Source organism: Leiobunum rupestre, chromosome 4, assembly GCF_980474605.1.
Source record: "Leiobunum rupestre chromosome 4, qqLeiRupe1.1.hap1, whole genome shotgun sequence".
In the NCBI taxonomy this organism is placed as follows: Eukaryota; Metazoa; Arthropoda; class Arachnida; order Opiliones; family Sclerosomatidae; genus Leiobunum; species Leiobunum rupestre.
Genome location: NC_143387.1, coordinates 67422786 through 67444375, shown reverse-complemented (window position 1 = coordinate 67444375; position 21590 = coordinate 67422786). Strand labels below are relative to the sequence as shown.

General features: G+C 37.1%; 1 protein-coding gene across 2 annotated transcripts in view; it reads left to right on the top strand.

The window, feature by feature from the left end:
• The first annotated feature begins 420 nt into the window (after positions 1-420).
• Positions 421-21590, top strand: part of cpx (synaptic transmission protein complexin) — a 287995-nt gene continuing 266825 nt past the window's right edge. For both annotated transcript variants that reach the window (XM_090173971.1, XM_090173970.1), the window contains exon 1: positions 421-648. The gene's annotated coding sequence lies outside the window, so the exon portion shown is untranslated. The remainder of the gene's footprint in view (positions 649-21590) is intronic.

Genomic DNA, 21590 nt, shown 5'->3' with positions numbered 1-21590 from the left:
TCCGAGCCGTTCAACCTAGGACCTCCAAATTTCTCACAGCTATTCTTATGGCGCAAAGGCAGCGAGTAGCGCTATTTTCATCGATTTCGAATTTGGGTTAAGTTAGTTAATTAAATAATGTTAAAAAACGAGTCCCAACTAGTCAGTCTATAAAACCAGAAATCAACATGAAAATCGTACTCTGAAATGTCAATCAGTTTCCGATTTGTGAAATCACTTCGAGATTTTACTTTTGTGAAACTGGGCATATTATTTTAATATTTTCATTTTGCTTACCGACCATATGGAAGCAAGGTTTTAAACAATTCTCCTCAAATGAAGGACCTTACGACTTCTGCCTTGATAAAAATTTTCATAATTATTTTCATTTTATCGTATTATATACTAATTTTTGTGTATTGTTTTTATTTGACAGTATGAAAATGTGGAGTTTCCTTTAAGAGAGTGTATAACAAAGCCGTCGAAAGTGGTCTATCGTCTTTTGGGAAATCGAGAGAACAACATTTGGACCATTTATATCCCCTCAATCGTCGATTTTTGTTTCGTGGATCTGCTCAGAGTGGACGTCCGCTTCGACTCTTCCGCTCCAGTGGAATTGAGTCCTTTCTGACGCCTTTCTGACCGCTGCCAAACTCGTTCAGTGTCTGAGTAAGTATCCGCTTCTTTGGTTTCCATTGCGCAATTCTATTTTAAAGTTAATTGATTTAAAAAAATTGGCTCATCACGTTTATAATCTATGGAACTGTTGGGAATAATCTATGGAACTGTTGGGAATAATCTATGGAACTGTTGGGAATAATCTATGGAACTGTTGGGAATAATCTATGGAACTGTTGGGAATAATCTATGGAACTGTTGGGAATAATCTATGGAACTGTTGGGAATAATCTATGGAACTGTTGGGAATAATCTATGGAACTGTTGGGAATAATCTATGGCACTGTTGGGAATAATCTATGGCACTGTTGGGAATAATCTATGGCACTGTTGGGAATAATCTATGGCACTGTTGGGAATAATCTATGGCACTGTTGGGAATAATCTATGGCACTGTTGGGAATAATCTATGGCACTGTTGGGAATAATCTATGGCACTGTTGGGAATAATCTATGGCACTGTTGGGAATAATCTATGGCACTGTTGGGAATAATCTATGGCACTGTTGGGAATAATCTATGGCACTGTTGGGAATAATCTATGGCACTGTTGGGAATAATCTATGGCACTGTTGGGAATAATCTATGGCACTGTTGGGAATAATCTATGGCACTGTTGGGAATAATCTATGGCACTGTTGGGAATAATCTATGGCACTGTTGGGAATAATCTATGGCACTGTTGGGAATAATCTATGGCACTGTTGGGAATAATCTATGGCACTGTTGGGAATAATCTATGGCACTGTTGGGAATAATCTATGGAACTGTTGGGAATAATCTATGGAACTGTTGGGAATAAGCTATGGAACTGTTGGGAATAAGCTATGGAACTGTGGGAATAAGCTATGGAACTGTTGGGAATAAGCTATGGAACTGTTGGGAATAAGCTATGGAACTGTTGGGAATAAGCTATGGAACTGTTGGGAATAAGCTATGGAACTGTTGGGAATAAGCTATGGAACTGTTGGGAATAAGCTATGGAACTGTTGGGAATAAGCTATGGAACTGTTGGGAATAAGCTATGGAACTGTTGGGAATAAGCTATGGAACTGTTGGGAATAAGCTATGGAACTGTTGGGAATAAGCTATGGAACTGTTGGGAATAAGCTATGGAACTGTTGGGAATAAGCTATGGAACTGTTGGGAATAAGCTATGGAACTTTTGGGAATAAGCTATGGAACTTTTGGGAATAAGCTATGGAACTTTTGGGAATAAGCTATGGAACTTTTGGGAATAAGCTATGGAACTGTTGGGAATAAGCTATGGAACTGTTGGGAATAAGCTATGGAACTGTTGGGAATAAGCTATGGAACTGTTGGGAATAAGCTATGGAACTGTTGGGAATAAGCTATGGAACTGTTGGGAATAAGCTATGGAACTGTTGGGAATAAGCTATGGAACTGTTGGGAATAAGCTATGGAACTGTTGGGAATAAGCTATGGAACTGTTGGGAATAAGCTATTTAACTGTTGGGAATAATCTATGGCACTGTTGGGAATAAGCTATGGCACTGTTGGGAATAAGCTATGGAACTGTTGGGAATAAGCTATGGAACTGTTGGGAATAAGCTATGGAACTGTTGGGAATAAGCTATGGAACTGTTGGGAATAAGCTATGGAACTGTTGGGAATAAGCTATGGAACTGTTGGGAATAAGCTATGGAACTGTTGGGAATAAGCTATGGAACTGTTGGGAATAAGCTATGGAACTGTTGGGAATAATCTATATGATTTCTATAAGTTTTTGACAATTTTTCTATGGTCATTGAGCGGCCTATAGAAAAATGATGTATATTTTCCATAGTAATATTTTTAGGTCATTTTAAAAACCACTTTAAAATGGTATAGAAAACAGTCCACGTGATTAGACAGGTTAAGCTACAAAACGTGTGGGAAGAAACTTGTGGGGGTGTTAACGTAGCTTTATTGTGTACAATCTACACTACTACAAGTTTGCCGTTATCAATGAGTGGCTTAACTTTCGTTAGTCTATTTTTTCACCCCTACAAGTGTCCGAGATTTTAACAAATCGAGACTGAAATCGGGTCGTGTTGTACCTTCACGCTGATTTTGAAAACGGTTATTATTAGGATTTTGTAACTTTTATTTGTTTCTATTTTATGATAAAATAGATGTATTTCAAACCCTATTTGAATTATATATATATATCAAGAATGTATTTATTTATATTTAGGAAGAATGATTATGTTGCGACAATCGCCGGGCACGTTGAACGTCTTTCCCCCGTCTCGCGCTGGGGGGAAGACAAAACGTCATCGGCGTTTGATTTCCATCGCGTTAGGTGACGTAAATTTTAAGCAGCCAATGAAATACCGGGACTATTCGTTTTATTTTAAGCGGAGGAGCGTACTGGGGGGACCAACGGGTGGATTGAGAGAAAGGCTAAAAACCGTCTCGACATAGACATTCTCCCTAGGTATAAATAAATACGTTCTTGTATATATATTTTTCAGAAAACGGAATGAATAGAAAATTACATAACGTTTTTTTTATGACACGACGTTAGTGTACGAAATTCTACGAATGCAACGAACTATTTTAATAGAGCCTAATTGTCATTAATACTGTCGCAATGCGTGTAATATTAGCATATATTATTTAATGTAATTAAAAAAACATTTAACAATAATTAATAGGCCTATAACGTGTTTGAGATTTATTTGAAATTAACGTGATGTAAAAAATAACGCGAATTTTCATTGGTCCGTACGAGTTACTTGGGCGGTTCACAAAGTCGGACCGACTGGAATCGCTCAGAAATATCCGAGAAATTAATTTTTTTTAATCAATGAAATTTATTAGGGTTCAAAATGTTTGCCCTAATGAATAAAAATTTACATCAATAAGTTTTCTCATGCAACATTTGACTTTACTACTTCTTTTATAATATAATACTGAAGCAATTTAACTTAAATGACAATCATGAAATGAGTTTCTCTGTAAATCGTAGTTTTATTTGAGGCTATTTTGCACCTGAAAAAAAGGGGAATTTCCGTGAGAAAAAAAATAAAGCCAAGCGTGACTTGTGAACACGTGGCGCCATCCAGAGGTGTACTATAAAGACTGCCGTCTGCAATGTGGTGCAGTGGCGTAGTGAGGTTATTTGGCGCCCAGGGCCAAACTCCAAAATTTTTGCCCCCCCCCTCCTACAAAATAAATATTAATTTAATTGATATATTAAAAAATTTTCAAGATTCCAATATCTGCTTTAATACTTTAGGCGCCTCTTTGGCGCCCCCCTGGCCGTCGGCGCCCGGGGCGTATGTCCCCCCTGCCCCCCCCCTCACTACGCCTCTGATGTGGCGATTCAGCAAGGAATAAGAGATGGCGATAGTGTGTAGTTACCTTATTTCGTCCATTATTTCAGGATTTTACAGTAGGTCGAATCTCTCGTACATTTTTACCAATCTAGGCGGTAGAATAGACTTGTTTAAATAATAGTGAAACTCTACTATTATAAATTCTAAAGTGATATTTAAAAAATCAATTTTTAACGCGCAATAGTTTATTCTATGTATTGGACCTTCGACAAATATCAGTTGCATTCCGTGGAGAACACCCGCATTTACGATGTAGCGAAAATAGGGAATGTAATTCTGTTTGCCGTCATAACCCGTTAGTTCTGAAAGAGAAGTTTACCGTCTACCGGTATCCGCGGAGAGATATCCGTTTCTGGCAAACAGTTTTATAATGAGAAGGGATCGAACTGCGCGTTTTGATTCGCCGCGAGTCTTTCAAAGCGTCCTTATTGTCCAGAAGATCTTTTATTTACAACGATTCGTTTCTCCAGCCCGACGTTTCTGTTCTTTTGGTAAATATCAAACTTGCGCCGCGGTTCAAAGTCTTCAATTTTTATTTGAACTAACCTTCGCTGATTTCGCTTCCGAGGAGGAAACAGTTTGCTCTTTGCCTTTAAGGCAAAGCTTGAAAAATCCATTTGGTTTGCCTTATTTAACTATAGAATGGAAGTCTGAAAAAAAATGCTTTTTGCTTATAACTAGTTTCGATGCTTGTACTGTAGAGAATTCAATAATGTATTTATACTTAGGGAGATTGACTAACATAATCATTATCCCTAAGTATAAGTACAGGGTTGCCACGTTACCTGGAAAACCTGGAATTCCTGGAAAAGTCGGGGAATATCGGCCTAAAAATCAGGTAATGGTCAGGGAATTTGAATATCGGTTTAAAAATCAGGGAATGGTCAGGGAATTTGAATATCGGTCTAAAAATCAGGGAATGGTCTTGGAATTTGAATATCGGTCTAAAAATCAGGGAATGGTCTTGGAATTTGAATATCGGTCTAAAAATCAGGGAAAGGTCGGGGAATTTGAATTTGGGTCTAAAAATCAGGGAAAGGTCGGGGAATTTGAATTTGGGTCTAAAAATCAGGGAAAGGTCGGGGAATTTGAATTTGGGTCTAAAAATCAGGGAAAGGTCGGGGAATTTGAATATCGGTCTAAAAATCAGGGAATGGTCGGGGAATTTGAATTTGGATCTAAAAATCAGGGAAAGGTCGGGGAATTTGAATTTGGGTCTAAAAATCAGGGAATTTGAATATTGGTCTAAAAATCAGGGAAAGGTCGGGGAATTTGAATTTGGGTCTAAAAATCAGGGAATTTGAATATTGGTCTAAAAATCAGGGAATGGTCAGGGAATTTGAATTTGGGTCTAAAAATCAGGGAAAGGTCGGGGAATTTGAATTTGGGTCTAAAAATCAGGGAAAGGTCGGGGAATTTGAATTTGGATCTAAAAATCAGGGAAAGGTCGGGGAATTTGAATTTGGGTCTAAAAATCAGGGAATTTGAATATCGGTCTAAAAATCAGGGAAAGGTCGGGGAATTTGAATTTGGGTCTAAAAATCAGGGAAAGGTCGGGGAATTTGAATATCGGTCTAAAAATCAGGGAATGGTCGGGGAATTTGAATTTGGATCTAAAAATCAGGGAAAGGTCGGGGAATTTGAATTTGGGTCTAAAAATCAGGGAATTTGAATATTGGTCTAAAAATCAGGGAATGGTCAGGGAATTTGAATATGGATCTAAAATCAGGCCAAGGTCAGGGAATTTGAATATGGGTCTAAAAATCAGGTCAGGGAATTTGGAACAAAATTTTGGCACAAAAGAAGTCAGGAAAAATCAGGGAATATGAAAGTGAAAAAACTGTGACAACCCTGAACTAAATGCATTCTTGGACGGTTCAAGAATACATTCGGCTAACAAGAACAGGGCCCTAGCGTACCTCGTAGCGTTAGTTCGTCTGCTTTTTAATAATACAGCATAAACACACAAGTCACATTGTTATCTAACAAAAAATTATGATTATACTAACTGCAATAAAATTTGATTTGATTTGAAACATAGATGGCAATCGTGTGTTTCACGAAAAATCTAAAGCAGATGAAAGTAGAAGGAAAGTAAGGGCGAGGCTCCGAACCTGGGTTCAGGTTCAGGTTCAGGTTCGAGATCGGGATCCGGGATTTAAGGGGTGAAATAGGGGTAAAATCGTTGAAAAGTCAATGTATTTATGATATTTCTCGCGATGATTTGTTTTTTTCTCATATCAACATAGTGTTCAGGACCAACCTGTTTTATGTTATCTTTATCTCCGCTTATCTCGATTATTTACAGAGTACACTTATATGGTACTTGAACGTACGGCTTGTTTCTCTTTATCTCGCGTATTAAATATCGTGTGGAATAAGTTGAAATTATGTAAGTTGTATGATACTTGATAACCTGGGTGAGAGATAGTGTGCGCGCGCGTGCGCGGATTACCTGGCGCGCGGTTTTCGCGTGCGTGGAGCACCCGGGGCGCGGTTAATTTTAATTTAAATGAAAACATGGATTTGAGTGTTTTAAAAGTGATTCGTGGAATATTTGATAGTTTATAGTAAACTACGTCACAAGTCTTTTGTTAAAGAGAATCAAATTAATTTTAAACTCCATTTAATATCATTAAGTTAAATTACATTCCGATATACAAATGTATATATTCTTGACGTTCAATACGTTTAAATAGCTTTCCAAAATGTAAATATAGGTAGTAAAATAATACAAAAACACCTTAACTTAGCGTTCAATACGTTAAAATACTTTTCCGATACGCAAATATAGGTAGAAAGATACTATTAAAACATCTAAACTCTACTTTTAATGCAACAAATTCGCGCCTATCGCGGTAGTGAGGGTTCCCTCTTTTAGGTTAATCTCTATGAGATTTTAACATTACAATAAAGCTAATAGGTCCAGCTTAGGGTACTTATGGTTCGAAATAGGGTACATAGGGCCGGTAATGGTGACTTTGGTCGCTTTTAGGATACTTTCGGTCCATTTTCGTCCATTTTTGGTTACAAGACCTGTGAGGGGTTAATGAAAATTAAAAAAGCTCTCGACTAGCTCATTTCAAATGGGTATATATACAAATGCGTTAAATTACATTCCGATGTACAAATATATATATATACTCTACGTTCAATACGTTAAAATATATTTCAATACGCAAATATAGGTGGAACAATACTACAAAAACACATTAACTTGGCGTTCAATACGTTAAAATACTTTTCCGATACGCAAATATAGGTAGAAAGATACTATTTAAACATCTTAACTCTACTTTAAATCGGATAAAATATATTTCAGATATGCAAATACATAGAAAAATACTACAAAAACATCTAAACTCTACTTTTAATGCAATAAAAAATCCAATCCGATATTCAAATAGTTAAAAATACTTAATTAATGTACAAAGTTACGTTTAAAAGAACCTTTTGTACCAATTCCAATATGTAAATATAGGTATAAAAATACGATAAAATTTTAAATATTGTAAATATTTTTAGACTATAAAAAATTAAGAAATGTTTTAATTAAAATATATTTTATATTCTACAATAGTTACCTTTTATTACTATAAATATTCCAATATTAAATGAGAACCGCTGCCCTAGAAGAAGTGCATTCGGAAAAATTTTTATTATTTCACCCCGGCGATGAATTGTAAACTAACTCATATACAAACTAAGTTTGAACTCTACTTTTATTACAACAAAATACAATTCCGATATTCAAATATTTAAAAATACTTAATTAATGCACTAAGTTACGTTTAAAGGAACCTTTTGTAAACACGAATTCATCCAATTGTTAAACATAAATTCCAGATTAGATGATGTATGTATGATTGGTAAGACTCTTGTCAGAGAGATGAATTCTTATGCATCTTTATTCTGCTTTTAATACGTTAAAATACATTTACAATATAGAAAAGTACTACTAAAATCCCTTTTTAAATTTGATAAATGTCAATTGTAATAATTTAGCTTATAAATTTAGGAATAAACTTATATATTAAAGATAGTGTTGTAAATAAGAAAATTTAAATTTAAAAAATTTAATATGTAAATATAGGTATATCTATATATGTGTATCGGAAATGTATTTTAACGAATCGAACGTAGAGTAAAGAGTTTTTTTTAGTATTTTCTGTCCATATTTGCGTATCGGAGTTGTGTTATGTAGTATTAAAAGTAGAATAAGGAATTTTTATATTATTATTCTACCTATTAACATATCGGATATGTATTTTATCAAATTTAAAAAGGGATTTTAGTAGTATTTTTCTATCTATATTTTCATATTGTAAATGTATTTTAACGTATTAAAAGCAGAATAAAGATTCATAAGAATTCATCTTCCTGACAAGAGTCTTACCAATCATACATACATCATCTAATCTGGAATTTATGTTTAACAATTGGATGAATTCGTGTTTACAAAAGGTTCCTTTAAACGTAACTTAGTGCATTAATTAAGTATTTTTAAATATTTGAATATCGGAATTGTATTTTGTTGTAATAAAAGTAGAGTTCAAACTTAGTTTGTATATGAGTTACTTTACAATTCCTCGCCGGGTGAAATATTCTGTCTATAGCCAATTGAAGATAATATAAATAAAATTTTATTTTTCCGAATGCACTTCTTCTAGGGCAGCGGTTCCCATTTAATATTGGAATATTTATAGTAATAAAAGTACAATATTTACAAATTTTTATTTTGTTTAACGTCTTTCATTTTTAAAAATGTAATTGCTTCACTTAAATAAAGCGTGAAAATTATTAGTTTCAAAATTATATTTACAAATCTTGTCCACACTAATTTTATTTTCTTTTCATTTTTGTGTTTGTATAGTATCTTTCTGACTATATTTGTGTATAAGAATTGTATTTTACCGTATTTAAAATATAGGCAAGTTGTTTATATCGTATTTTTATACCTATATTTACATATTGGAATTGTTACAAAAGGTTCTTTTAAACGTAACTTAGTACATTAATTAAGTATTTTTATATATTTGAACATCGGAATTGTATTTTGTTGCATTAAAAGTATAGTTTAGAGGTTTTTGTAGTATTTTTCTATGTATTTTCATATCTGAAATATATTTTATCCGTTTAAAGTAGAGTTAAGGTGTTTAAATAGTACCTTTTCTACCTATATTTGCGTATCGGAAAAGTATTTTAACGTATTGAACGCCAAGTTAATGTGTTTTTGTAGTATTTTTCCACCTTTATTTGCGTATTGAAATATATTTTAACGTATTGAACGTAGAGTATATATATATATATACATCGGAATGTAATTTAACGTATTCGTATACCCATTTGAAATGAGCTAGTCGAGAGCTTTTTTATTTTCATTAACCCCTCACACGTCTTGTAACCACAAATGGACCAAAATGGACCATAAAAGCGACCAAAGTCACCATTATCGGCCCTATGTACCCTATTTCGAACCATAAGTACCCTAAACTGGACCTATTAGCCTTATTGTAATGTTAAACTCTCATAGAGATTCACCTAAAAGAACTAAAACATGCGGTCCAATTAAAAGTAGAGTTTAGATGTTTTAATAGTATCTTTCTACCAATATTTACGTATCGGAAAAGTATTTCAACGTATTGAACGCCAAGTTAGGGTGTTTTTGTATTATTTTACTACCTATATTTACATTTTGGAAAGCTTTTTAAACGTATTGGACGTCAAGAATATATATATATATATTTGTATATCGGAATGTAATTTAACTTAATGATATTAAATGGAGTTTAAAATTAATTTGATTCTCATTAACAAAAGACTTGTGACGTAGTTTACTATAAACTATCAAATATTCCATGAATCACTTTTAAAACACTCAAATCCATGTTTTCATTTAAATTAAAATTAACCGCGCCCCGGGTGCTCCGCGCACGCGAAAACCGCGCGCCAGGTAATCCGCGCACGCGCGCGCACACTATCTCTCACCCAGGTTATCAAGTATCATACAACTTACATAATTTCAACTTATTCCACACGATATTTAATACGTGAGATAAAGAGAAACAAGCCGTACGTTCAAGTACCATATAAGTGTACTCTGTAAATAATCGAGATAAGCGGAGATAAAGATAACATAAAACAAGTTGGTCCTGAACACAATATGTCGATATGAGAAAAAACAAATCGTCGCGAGAAATATCATAAATACATTGACTTTTCAACGATTTTACCCCTATTTCACCCCTTAAATCCCGATCTCGAACCTGAACCTGGACCCAGGTTCGGAGCCTCGCCCTTACTTTCCTTCTACTGATGAATTTTCGCTGCAACGTATGCGATGGTGCCTTTAGAATGTTTACATTCCCTTCTTCTGAAGGCCTTTTCACACGAGCCAACTTTTTGATCCAACTAGATGAGTCAACTTGAGTTGAGTCAACTAGTTGGTTCGTGTGAATAAAAGTTTGAAGAGTTGATCCACCAAAAATGTACGTGAGAAAAAAATGAATCACTGATCCATTTTTGCTGACTCAGCATTTTGATTTAAAAAGTTGGCTCGTGTGAAAAGGTCTTAAGTATATGGGTTCATTTTAGGCTTAAACGCAGTATAAATTTCGTATTTCTCAAGCCATGTTTAACAGAATTTTGGGGTAGCTGACGCTAGTTGCGGGACAAACAAGATGCATTGCCGGTTAGCATACAGTATTCACAGCTAGGATAGTTTCTCTTTAAACTGTTTTTTTTTTGTTTAATTTTGATAATCTCCGTTTGTATGACATTTGTTACACGATTGATTTTTATATCATCATTTTCTCCCGCCAAATATTTGAAGCTTTTTCTTAGTGGAATTTCAGCTTTTTATGGCTTATATTAAAAGGTGGGTAAATATGCCGACCCACCCTGTCGTGAACAGCGAAATAAAAGACGCGAACTTTTCCGACATAAAAACCGGTAAACCTTTTTCCTCTTATTTCAAAACAGAACTGGCCGTTAATTTATTTTTACACGCGCAAAATAACACCTTTTTTAACAGCAACCAAAAACTCACTTTCACGCGCGCGTGCGCTATATAAACATTTGAAAACGAATATAGGTACATGTACTATACAAAATTACGATGTGTACAACCGAACATTCCGCCCGCCTTGAAATAACGAATTTCAAATGAGATAGTAAAAGTCCGAAAAGTTACATTTGCATACATAAATAACCCTTAGTAAACAGTTTGAATACAATTAAAATCAGTCTAGTGGTAACTGGCATAATTTAACTACGGGTCTTTTCAGTGATTTGTCAGAGGTTCTGACAGTTACGACGCGAACTTGATTGTCTTGTCCTGGATGAAGTTCAGCGATTCTTGCCATTCTCCACTTGGTTGGAGGTAAATCTTCATCTTTGAGCAAGACCAAGTCGCCGACTCGTAGATTCGGTTTTGGTGTAGTCCACTTTGGACGTTGTAGAAGGCGAGAGAGGAATTCATTTCGCCAACGGTTCCAAAAGTGCTGCAGTACTTGTTGGCCCAATTGCCAACGTGACAGGCGGTTGACGTTTTCAGAAGTGAGATCGGGTTCGGGTATTGCGGTGAGTGCATCTCCGATTAGGAAATGTCCAGGTGTCAACGCATTGAAGTCGTTTGGATCCGAGCTTAACGCCGTTAAAGGACGTGAATTTAAGCAAGCTTCGATTTGGCAAAGAAGCGTTTGCATTTCTTCAAAGTTTAGAACCATGGTGCCAAGAACTCGTTTCAGATGATACTTGACGGACTTCACCCCGGCTTCCCAGAGGCCTCCTAAATGTGGCGCTGCAGGCGGGTTGAAGTGCCAATTAATTCCTTCGTCTGCGAGCCATCGTGATACTTGATCGTTGTTGTTTGTAGAGACTATGAATTTGATGAATGTTTTCATCTCTCGATCGGCTCCTGTAAAGTTGGTTCCACAGTCGCTGTAAATGTCGGCGCATTTTCCTCGTCGAGCAACAAAGCGTTTCAATGCTGCCAGAAATGCTTCGGTGGTCATGTCACTGACAAGTTCAAGATGAATTGATCTTGTGGTAAAGCAAGCGAAGATGGCAATGTATCCCTTAAACCTGAAGTGACTTCGTCCCTTCATTAGTTTAAGGGTAAATGGTCCTGCGTAGTCGACTCCACACTTCAAAAATGGCCGAGCAGGATTTACTCTCGCTGGTGGTAAATCGCCCATAAGTTGCTTTACAGTGACTGCCTGCTGTCGTACACATGAAACACATCTTCTGATATGGAAACGTATGGCATCACGAAGACCGACGATCCAATAACGTTTCTGTAAGACAGAAGTTAGTAGTTGAGCACCTCCGTGAAAATGTTTCTCGTGCTCGTGTTGTATTAGAAGTTCTGTTAATTTGCTCTGTCTCGGTAACAGTGCCGGATGCCTTTGTTCGTATGGTAAGTTGGAGTGGCAAAGTCTGCCACCAACTCTAAGAATCCCATCTTGATCGATGTACGGACGCATCGAAAGGATTTTACTTTTCCGTGGTAATTCTTTGTTTTGTTTAAGGCAAGCTATCTCTTCGTTAAAACTGTTGCTTTGGACGACCCGAATCCAATGGGATAGCGCCTTTTCGTTCTCTTCCTTCGATAAAGGTCCAGTAATCCTCAATTCTGTCGCATTTCGCGAATTGAAGACAAAACGTAGAATGTAGGCGGTGATATGAATGAGTTTTTTAAGCGCTGAAAATTTGGAAAGGAGCGTGAAATCCATTTGATAATGTGTTACTAACGAAATAATTCGTCTTTCCTCGGATAAACATTCATTTGGCTCTGAGAGTTCATGTAGTTCTTGCGTTGTTGCGGCGAAAATAAGGCACTGCGGTCCATGCCACCAGAGACCATGATTTCCCAGTTCGCTAGCGGATATTCCTCGAGAAGCGCAATCTGCAGGGTTGCTGTCTCCTGAAATGTGATGCCATTGCGCTCTCGGTAGTTTCTCGTGGATTTCTGACACTCGATTGGCTACGAACGTTTTCCAACGTTGCGGTGGAGCTTTCAACCAAGCTAGGACGATTGTTGAGTCCGACCAGCAATGAACATCAGCTATATCCAATCTCAATGACTCCCTGATCAGTTGAATCAGAGAAGCCAAAAGTAATGCACCAGATAATTCCAGTCTCGGAAGTGTGATTTGTTTGAGCGGAGCGACTCTTGTTTTCGCAGCGATCAGTTGTATTTTGATTTGTCCGTTGTTATTCACCGTCTTCAGGTATACGGCAGCTGCGTACGCTTTCTCCGATGCGTCACAAAATCCATGGAGGCTAATGTCTGTAGCATTAGCTTGCGAAATGTGCCGTTGAACCGTAATGTTTTCAATTTCTGGTAAATCGGTTCGAAACGACCTCCATTTAGCTTGAAGTGGTTGGAGAAGTTGCTCATCCCAATTCAATTTTAGCTGCCACATTTCCTGTAACATCAGTTTCGCTCGAACGGTTACTGGTGCCAACAGTCCCAGAGGATCGAATATCCTTGCTGTATCCGAAAGAATCGTACGTTTAGTGATTGAACTTCTTGACGCTGGAGAAGTAACCATAAACGAGAAATTATCAGCCGAAGGAGTCCAATATAGGCCGAGAGTCTTGACTGATTCGTCGTTCTCGATGCATAGTGGCTTTTGTAAATCCTTCATGTTGGCTGGTAGTGTATCCAATAATGCAGCTTCATTCGACGCCCATTTCCTTATTTCAAATCCTGCTTGAGATGTAGCTTGAATGATTTCTGACTGAAGTCTTAAAACGTTCTCAATCGTTTCGTCTCCTGTCATTAGATCGTCCATGTAGAAGTCATTTTGTAAAGCCGAAGATGCCAACGGAAGTGTCTCTTTCACGTCATGGCCGAGTTGCTTCAAGACTTTAGTTGCTAGGTATGGCGCTGATGCGGTTCCATATGTAACCGTTAGCAAACGGTATTCGAGCAAGGGTTCGTGTGAGTTGTTTCGCCAAACAATTCTTTGAAGATCGGAGTCGTCTGGATGTACTCTAATTTGACGAAACATTTTGGCAAGGTCTGCTTTCATTACAATGCGATGTTGACGAAAGCGAATAAGGAGGTTGACCAAATCATCTTGAAGTTTTGGCCCCACTAGCAGATGATCGTTTAGGGAAACTCCAGTTGTAGATTTGGCAGAGGCGTCGAACACCACACGAACTCTCGTGGTGGTACTGTCTTCTTTGAATATGTGAGGCGGTCAAAATGGCTGTCTCACTGGCCGAACGTTGTTTCGCAAAGCGCACTTTTGTCCAGGGCTGGTTGTTTAAGGTGGCCGCTGTAGTGCTTAAGGCGGAGCAGCGGGGTACAAATACATATACTTATGTCTTCTTTGAATACCGCATGATGAGGCACGTAGTAAGATGGATTGGTTTCGATTTTTATTTCATTCGAGGGAATGAGTTCCATATGTCCAAGGGCAATGTATTCCCCCATGAACTTGCGGTACTCCTCATAGAGATTCGGGTTAACACGTAGACGTCGTTCTAAGTGAGAGAATCGACGGATTGCCATTTGTTTAGAATCTCCAAGTTTTGGTGCATCGTTTATCTTTGGTAATCGTACAGTGAATCTTCCTGTAGAGTCACGTGTATGTGATTCTTCAAAGTTCTTTTCACATTGAATTTCTGTTGGAGATAGTATTCTTCGAAGTTGGATGTCTTCTAGCTCCCAAAGATGTTTCAAATCTGCTTCCAATGTACAATGGTGGACCTTTATTTTCGAACTTCTTCCGGACATCAGCAATGGACCGGAAACTGCCCATCCGAAAAGAGTATTAAAGGCACCTGGAAGACCTTCTTTCCCCTTGCAAATGCCATCTTGTAAGAGCTCTAGATACACGTCAGCACCTAGTAAAATATCCACTTGTCCAGGGCTATGAAAAGTTGGATCAGCAAGTGTTAAGCCTTTCAAGTGTAGACAATTTCCAGGATCGAACGGACTGTTAGGTAAATAATCCGTGATCTTTTTCAGGACGATTGCCTCGACGATGACCTCCGACGTGTTAATGATATTTGACTGAATATTCACCATGATACTGCCTTGAGAGGTGTTCATTCCGGTTGCTCCAATTCCGTCAACCGAGACGTTGAAACGTGTTCGCTTCAATCTTAGTTTCCTCGTGAATTGTTCCGTGATGAAACTGGCTTGAGAACCCGAGTCCAGAAGCGCTCGGGCTGGATAAAGTTGCTCGTCAAGTCCCTTGACTTGGACCATTGCGGTTGCCAAGATAACTTGGGTTGATCCAATTATTTCACGAGATGGGCATGAAACTACACCGGAGGTTGCCTTCGTCTTCGTTAATTCCTTCTCTTGATGTAGAAGTGTGTTATGTCGTGCGTTGCATTTCCTACAATGACCAGATTTGCAGTCATTTTTTGATGACCGGTTCGTAAGCAATTGAAACACATGGCACTCCTCTTGACCATGTTCCAACGCTCGTCCGAAGATGCATTCAGAAAATTGGTACATTTGTATACAGAGTGTGTTTCGTTGCAAAAGTGACACGTCTCGCTCAGAGCACCATGATGAGCCTTTGTACTCGGTCTCTGATGTAATGGAGGCTTCGACTTGATTGCAGTAGTTGTAGACGGAGCTGCTGCTAAGGCTCTGGCCCGTTGTTCAAGAAATGTAACGAGATCCTCGAAAGTTGGTCTTTCGGTCCCCCTCAGGGAAAGTTCCCATTGTCGGCGAGATTCTGAATCCAGTTTTTCCTTTACAAGATGAAGTAGTATGGAGTCCCAATGTTGTACTGGTTCTTTGAGAACCTTGAGCGCCCTTATGCATTCGGCGGTGGTATCGATGAGCGTTCGTAAAGCGGATGAAGATTCTTGGATGACGTTAGTTTGACTGAAGAGACGTTTTACGTGTGCATCGATGATTTCCCGGGTATTGTTGAACCGATTGTTTAAGATATCCCAAGCTTCCAGATAATTAGCGTCAGTTACCGGAATAGATTGAACTAGGAGCGCTGCTTCGTTTCGTAATGATGACTTCAAATACTGAAACTTCTGAGCTCCGGTGAGCGATTCGTTGTTGTGTACGGTGGCCGTGAAGAGATCATGAAATGGAAGCCAATCGACGTAACCACCGCTGAATGATGGAAGTTCCAGCTTAGGTAAACGTACATCACTAGCTGGTCTGACTTGTCTCACTGGAATGTTTGCTGCTCTTTCATTTGATTCAGTGACGAGTAGGATTGTCAGATCTTCGAGTCGAGCGACTAGAGGGTTGTATTCATCTTCGTGATCCGCGAAGTCGTCGTCGTCGGGATCGATATTTGCAACTACGGCATCGTGAACCTCATCCAAGTCTTTCGATAGTTTTTCCACCTTGTCTACATACAGCTTCAAGGCGACGTCAGATAGATTCGTTGCTGTTTGACCCACCGCATTTTCAATCCTGGTGATCTGTCCCTTGATAGCTGCTCTTCTTCTCACCAGAACATCCATGATGACTTATGTTGATTCGTTTACGATCGGGATATGATCGATGGTTTAAACGGTTTCCAACGGAGAATCCACGCTAATTTTCACTGTCTCTCACGGAAAGATAGCCGATTCGATGATTAGTTGAGGAACATAATCAAGTTGACGAATGTATCCGGCTCGACGGACCAAAAAATGTCGTGAACAGCGAAATAAAAGACGCGAACTTTTCCGACATAAAAACCGGTAAACCTTTTTCCTCTTATTTCAAAACAGAACTGGCCGTTAATTTATTTTTACACGCGCAAAATAACACCTTTTTTAACAGCAACCAAAAACTCACTTTCACGCGCGCGTGCGCTATATAAACATTTGAAAACGAATATAGGTACATGTACTATACAAAATTACGATGTGTACAACCGAACACACCCTGCAAAATATTAAATTATATGGAAGTCCAATAAGAAACTGCTATTTCGTTACAAGTCGTCTGAAACGCAGATCTAGGATTTTAAACCGAAAACCAGAAACTACGCGAGACTGGAAATTCGTCTCGACATTTTTACCCACCTTTTAATATAAGCGTTTAGCGACATCTATTATCGATCGTAAGAAACCTTTTATTTTCCAGAATGTAACTATTTAATTAATGAAATATATCAAAATACAAATTATTGCGTCTTGCTAAAATATTTTTAAAATATTTCTGACTTTACTTCAGCAAACTCTCACGTTTTCCGTAAGCTAAATACGATCTTTCCCATACTACCAACTAACAATTAATAATTTCTTCCACGTAAAGATGTTATGTTTTATTATAGATGGCGTGACAAGCGTGTTAATTGGTTTTTAAATCGAGCACGTTGTGAATTGATTTACTGTGGCCTAACCAAAAAAAAATAGCTGTGGCGAGCATTTTCCTCGTTTGGAAACGCGCAAAGTTTTTTAGTCCCTTTTTGGGCCCGGCAAACCGCCATCCGCCATACGCCATTAACGTAATGACGCCTTACGGCGGAAAAAAAGGTCGAACTTCTATAGAACCTCTTCGAAGAAAGAAAAAGAGATGGCGCTGTAGAGGCGAAGTTGGTAGCGAAAGAACCTTGTTAAATTGTGCAAGCTTTTTTTCTCGTTGGGGAAAAGAGAACGTTTTTGTCTTTGGCTTTTTTTTGGCCTGGAGTTTGAAGATTAAACGGCGCTGTTACCTGGAACCACTACCAAAGGCGTGGATTTTCGTTCTTTAATAATAGATTAAAGTAACGTTAAAAATATCATCCAAAATCAACTATATACTTATTTTACGTTTTCCGAACTTAAAACTTAAATATAATGTAAACGCAGTGACGTTAAGGGGGAAGAATACAGTAAAAGCCTCTTTTTCGTTCAAGCTGAACGTTTCTGTTTTAACAATTACATAATTGAATTATATTTTTCTTATTAAGCTGAACCTTCCTCTAGTGCTTAAAATAATTTTGATAATTCTAATATTAATAGTTAACGAGATATAAGGTCCTAACTAAAGGGTAGTTTGGGCGCTTGCCCAACTTGTTTAGCTCCGGGGGTCTGAATTAAAACGTAATAACTTCATTACTTTTAAATTTAAAATTGTCAAAATTATTTTAATCACCAAACAAGAGGCTGTTCTACACTTAAATATTAATTTTATAAGTTAAATACAAAATTAAAAGAGTTCAACTTGAAATAGCGCGAAAGTAGACAATGGCCACTGTAGTCTTCCCCCTTAATATCATCATTTATAATAATATCAGTTTCAAAGTCTGGTTGTCATTTGGCAAAATATAGTAAACTCCATTTTGAAAAATTTTGAGTTAATATTAAATGCACGTTTCGGGAATAAATTCACGTCTCCAGTAAAAATTTAAACTCCAAAACCTATTTCATCATTAAATATAATTATAATATTATTTGGAAATTTCACTTATTTCGTGATAAACCACGTTAAAACCCAGTATGTGCTAAAAATTTAAATTTTTACCATGACCGTATTAAAACTATATGGTAAAACTTGCTAAAAGGGCAACATACAGTGTATCACCATTTAAATATATATGTTTTAAACAACGTATATAGTATTTATTTGGTTTCACTGTTCGAATATTGAAAAATATATTGTGGCCAAAAAAATAATTATAGATTTTTTGTACGTTTTTGAAATTTTGTATTCCATTTCACAATTAGACAATTAAATTTTTCATTTTAGTAAAATAATGTAATTACTACGTAGTAGATTTTACAAGGAAAACTTGCAATTTTATTTGACCTTCGCTCTGGTAGTACAATTTTTTGACGGTCATTAATTATAGGGAGGCATCGATATATCGGCCAATTTTTCTAATATCGGTATCGGCAAATATCGGCTTAAACGGTGCTGATATTGCCCGATACTGGTATTATAAAAATATTTAAAAATAGGAAATTTATTGATTAACTAAGTAATGATATTTGATTTGATAGGCCGCGCCACGTACGCCAGACTTCAGAAGCTAGATCATACCCTTTTTTTAAACAGTGTTACGAGTTTAAATAAATAAAATCAACGATATTGGATTTTGTGATAGAAAAATCTGTATCAAGTAAAATGAAAAGAAAATATAACTAACTAAATATAGCTAACTTTATTTATTGAAAAATTAGAATAAAATGGTATGACAGTGCACTGAACCGCCTTTTACACTGATTTTATAATATACACTACTGTTATGATATATAACTGTTAATATCGGCCGATATATCATCCGATATTATCGGCCACGAATAGCCGATATATCGGCTGTACCTATCCCTAATTAATTTCGTAATTAACATACATTTTACACGAACCGCTTTAATTATTTTAAGCAATAAATTAATTGAAACTAAACCTCGAGCATCTAAAATGTTCACTTTTTGGCGTTTATTAAGCTTTGCTTGAAAGCCGTAAATCTACACGAAAATATTAATCCTTAAAATATCGATCAAAATCACTGATATTCAAAATTCACCAAATTTTTCCGACCCCTATACAGGCGCGCGCGTATGGCCAAAAGATGTAGTTTTTGGTAATGGACCAACGAGAGGAGTGTTTTGCGCAAGCGTATTTTATCATTTTCCTTAAAGTGTTTTTATCTTTTAAGTTGTATTTTATTCTTTCAACAAAACCCCTTCCGGTTTTCCAAACCATTTTAAAGCAATTTAAGAAAATATTTCGTATCCTTTAAAACCGACAAATTGCTCAGAATCGTCATTTTGAAAATTTAAACTACTCCCAAATGGATATTGAATTGATCAGGACCACACTGTGAATTATGGTGTTTGATTAATCACTTAAAATTGTTCTTCATGTATTGAAAACGTTTCTCTTGATAAAGGTTTACCGATAATATATTTATATAACTGAACGCGGTCGAAGAGGTGAAAAAGACCAACGTTTGGGGAAACTAAAATATGTGTATTTATTAAATTAAACCGATACGTTTACAAGTTACAAGTTGAATAATTATAAATTGAGTATCGTTATTTCATGGCAGCTCCATCTACGTAATCTATAATTACTAACTTTTTGACTATATTCCTCCAAGTAATTAACAATTTTAAAATAATGTTTAATGAAAATATATAATAATTAAGTTATATATACTTTTTTTTGTAAAAAGTTAAATAACCCTGTCTAGACCATTGGTGCCTGCACCAGAGATGGGAACTTTTTTGCCTATCTATCTTTTTACCTCTCAAAATCATCTAGATGGCGCCAATATCACTATCACGATCAATTTTTTTTTTAAATCCCGCAAAGTGTAAATATCATTTTCAAATCAAAGATGAATAACTTTAATCGAACAATTTGTTTCCTCTCAATTTTTTTAATATAGCGCCACTATCACTATTCCGATCAAATTTTCTATCAATACCTCAAAAGGTTTAAATATCAAGTGAATATCAAATATAATTACTTTCTAGCTGATCAATTTAAAAAAAAAACCCCCACAAAGTTAAAATTCCAATTACTTTTTTAAGCTTTGTAATGCAATTTTCTTTATTATCCCCTATTTGCCACTTTTCGCTAATTTTCCAGTGTTTGCCACTATTTTCCACTGGCCTGGATTTTCTCCAAACACTGGGAAATTTATAGGAATCTTTTTGGACGAAATCTAAGCGATTGATCTGTTATCCACCGTAGTGCTAAAGCCCGAAGAAAAATAGACGTTCTTGAATTTCCTATAGATTTTGTGTTGTTTGGTAATTAGCTCTCTACAGATAGTGCTATAAGATATATTTGAGTATCAGCGCCGGCTTTCGCGAGTCGTCTGACTTTGAGCCTAGACTTGCGGAAGAAGAAGAGTGGTTCGATCTATCCCCGATATCATTGCAACTTTGTAACTGTCTATCCGAACCTTTAAACTGTTCTTTCTACTTCTGGTTATTGGAGCATCGGAGGGTCTTCCTTTGTACGTCGAAGAATAGCGGCGGTGGTGGGGTCGAACCGGCGGGTTTCGCAGCCTAAAAGACACGTTCTGGTTCTGTCAGGGCCGCTTAAAGGATTTTTGCGAACAAGAAAACGCGGACCCCCGCAAAAACAGAAGCGAGGCCCGCTTTTAACTCGGAAGATCTCTCTCTTTTAGATCCTTTGGATTTTCTCTTCGCCATCAACGCCCCGAAAGAAAACTCTCTTTTTCCGTGGGGGAACTCGCGCTTTCTTCCGGCGCTGTCCGTCCCCGCTTCCCGGAAGCTTCATAAAGTCAGCCTAACGTGTCCTTCGCCCGTTAGATAATGTATGTGTCGGGGAGACGTCCTTGTGGCGAAGAAGCCTTAGGAAAACCGTTTGCCTAAGTTTTCCTTCGTCCGTCCGTTTCCTCTTCGGAAAGCGAGATCTTCTTAAGGCTAAGCCTACTACCGTAACCGCTTCTGCCTTCCTAGCAGCCTCCGCCCCCGCGATAACGTCTCGCCTGATAGGCGCCAGCGTCCAATCCTATAGAAGAATTTATATCTCATGTATTTCAAAAGTTGCCCCGTTAGCATTTAAGTATCATTTCCTCTTCTGCAGACCGAATAGATTTTTAGTTTCATCTCGGAAATCCTCGTGACATAAACTCGTCTTTACGGTTTCCAAGAAAAAGTTCATTTTGCCAAATATATCGGCTCTTAAAGTAATTG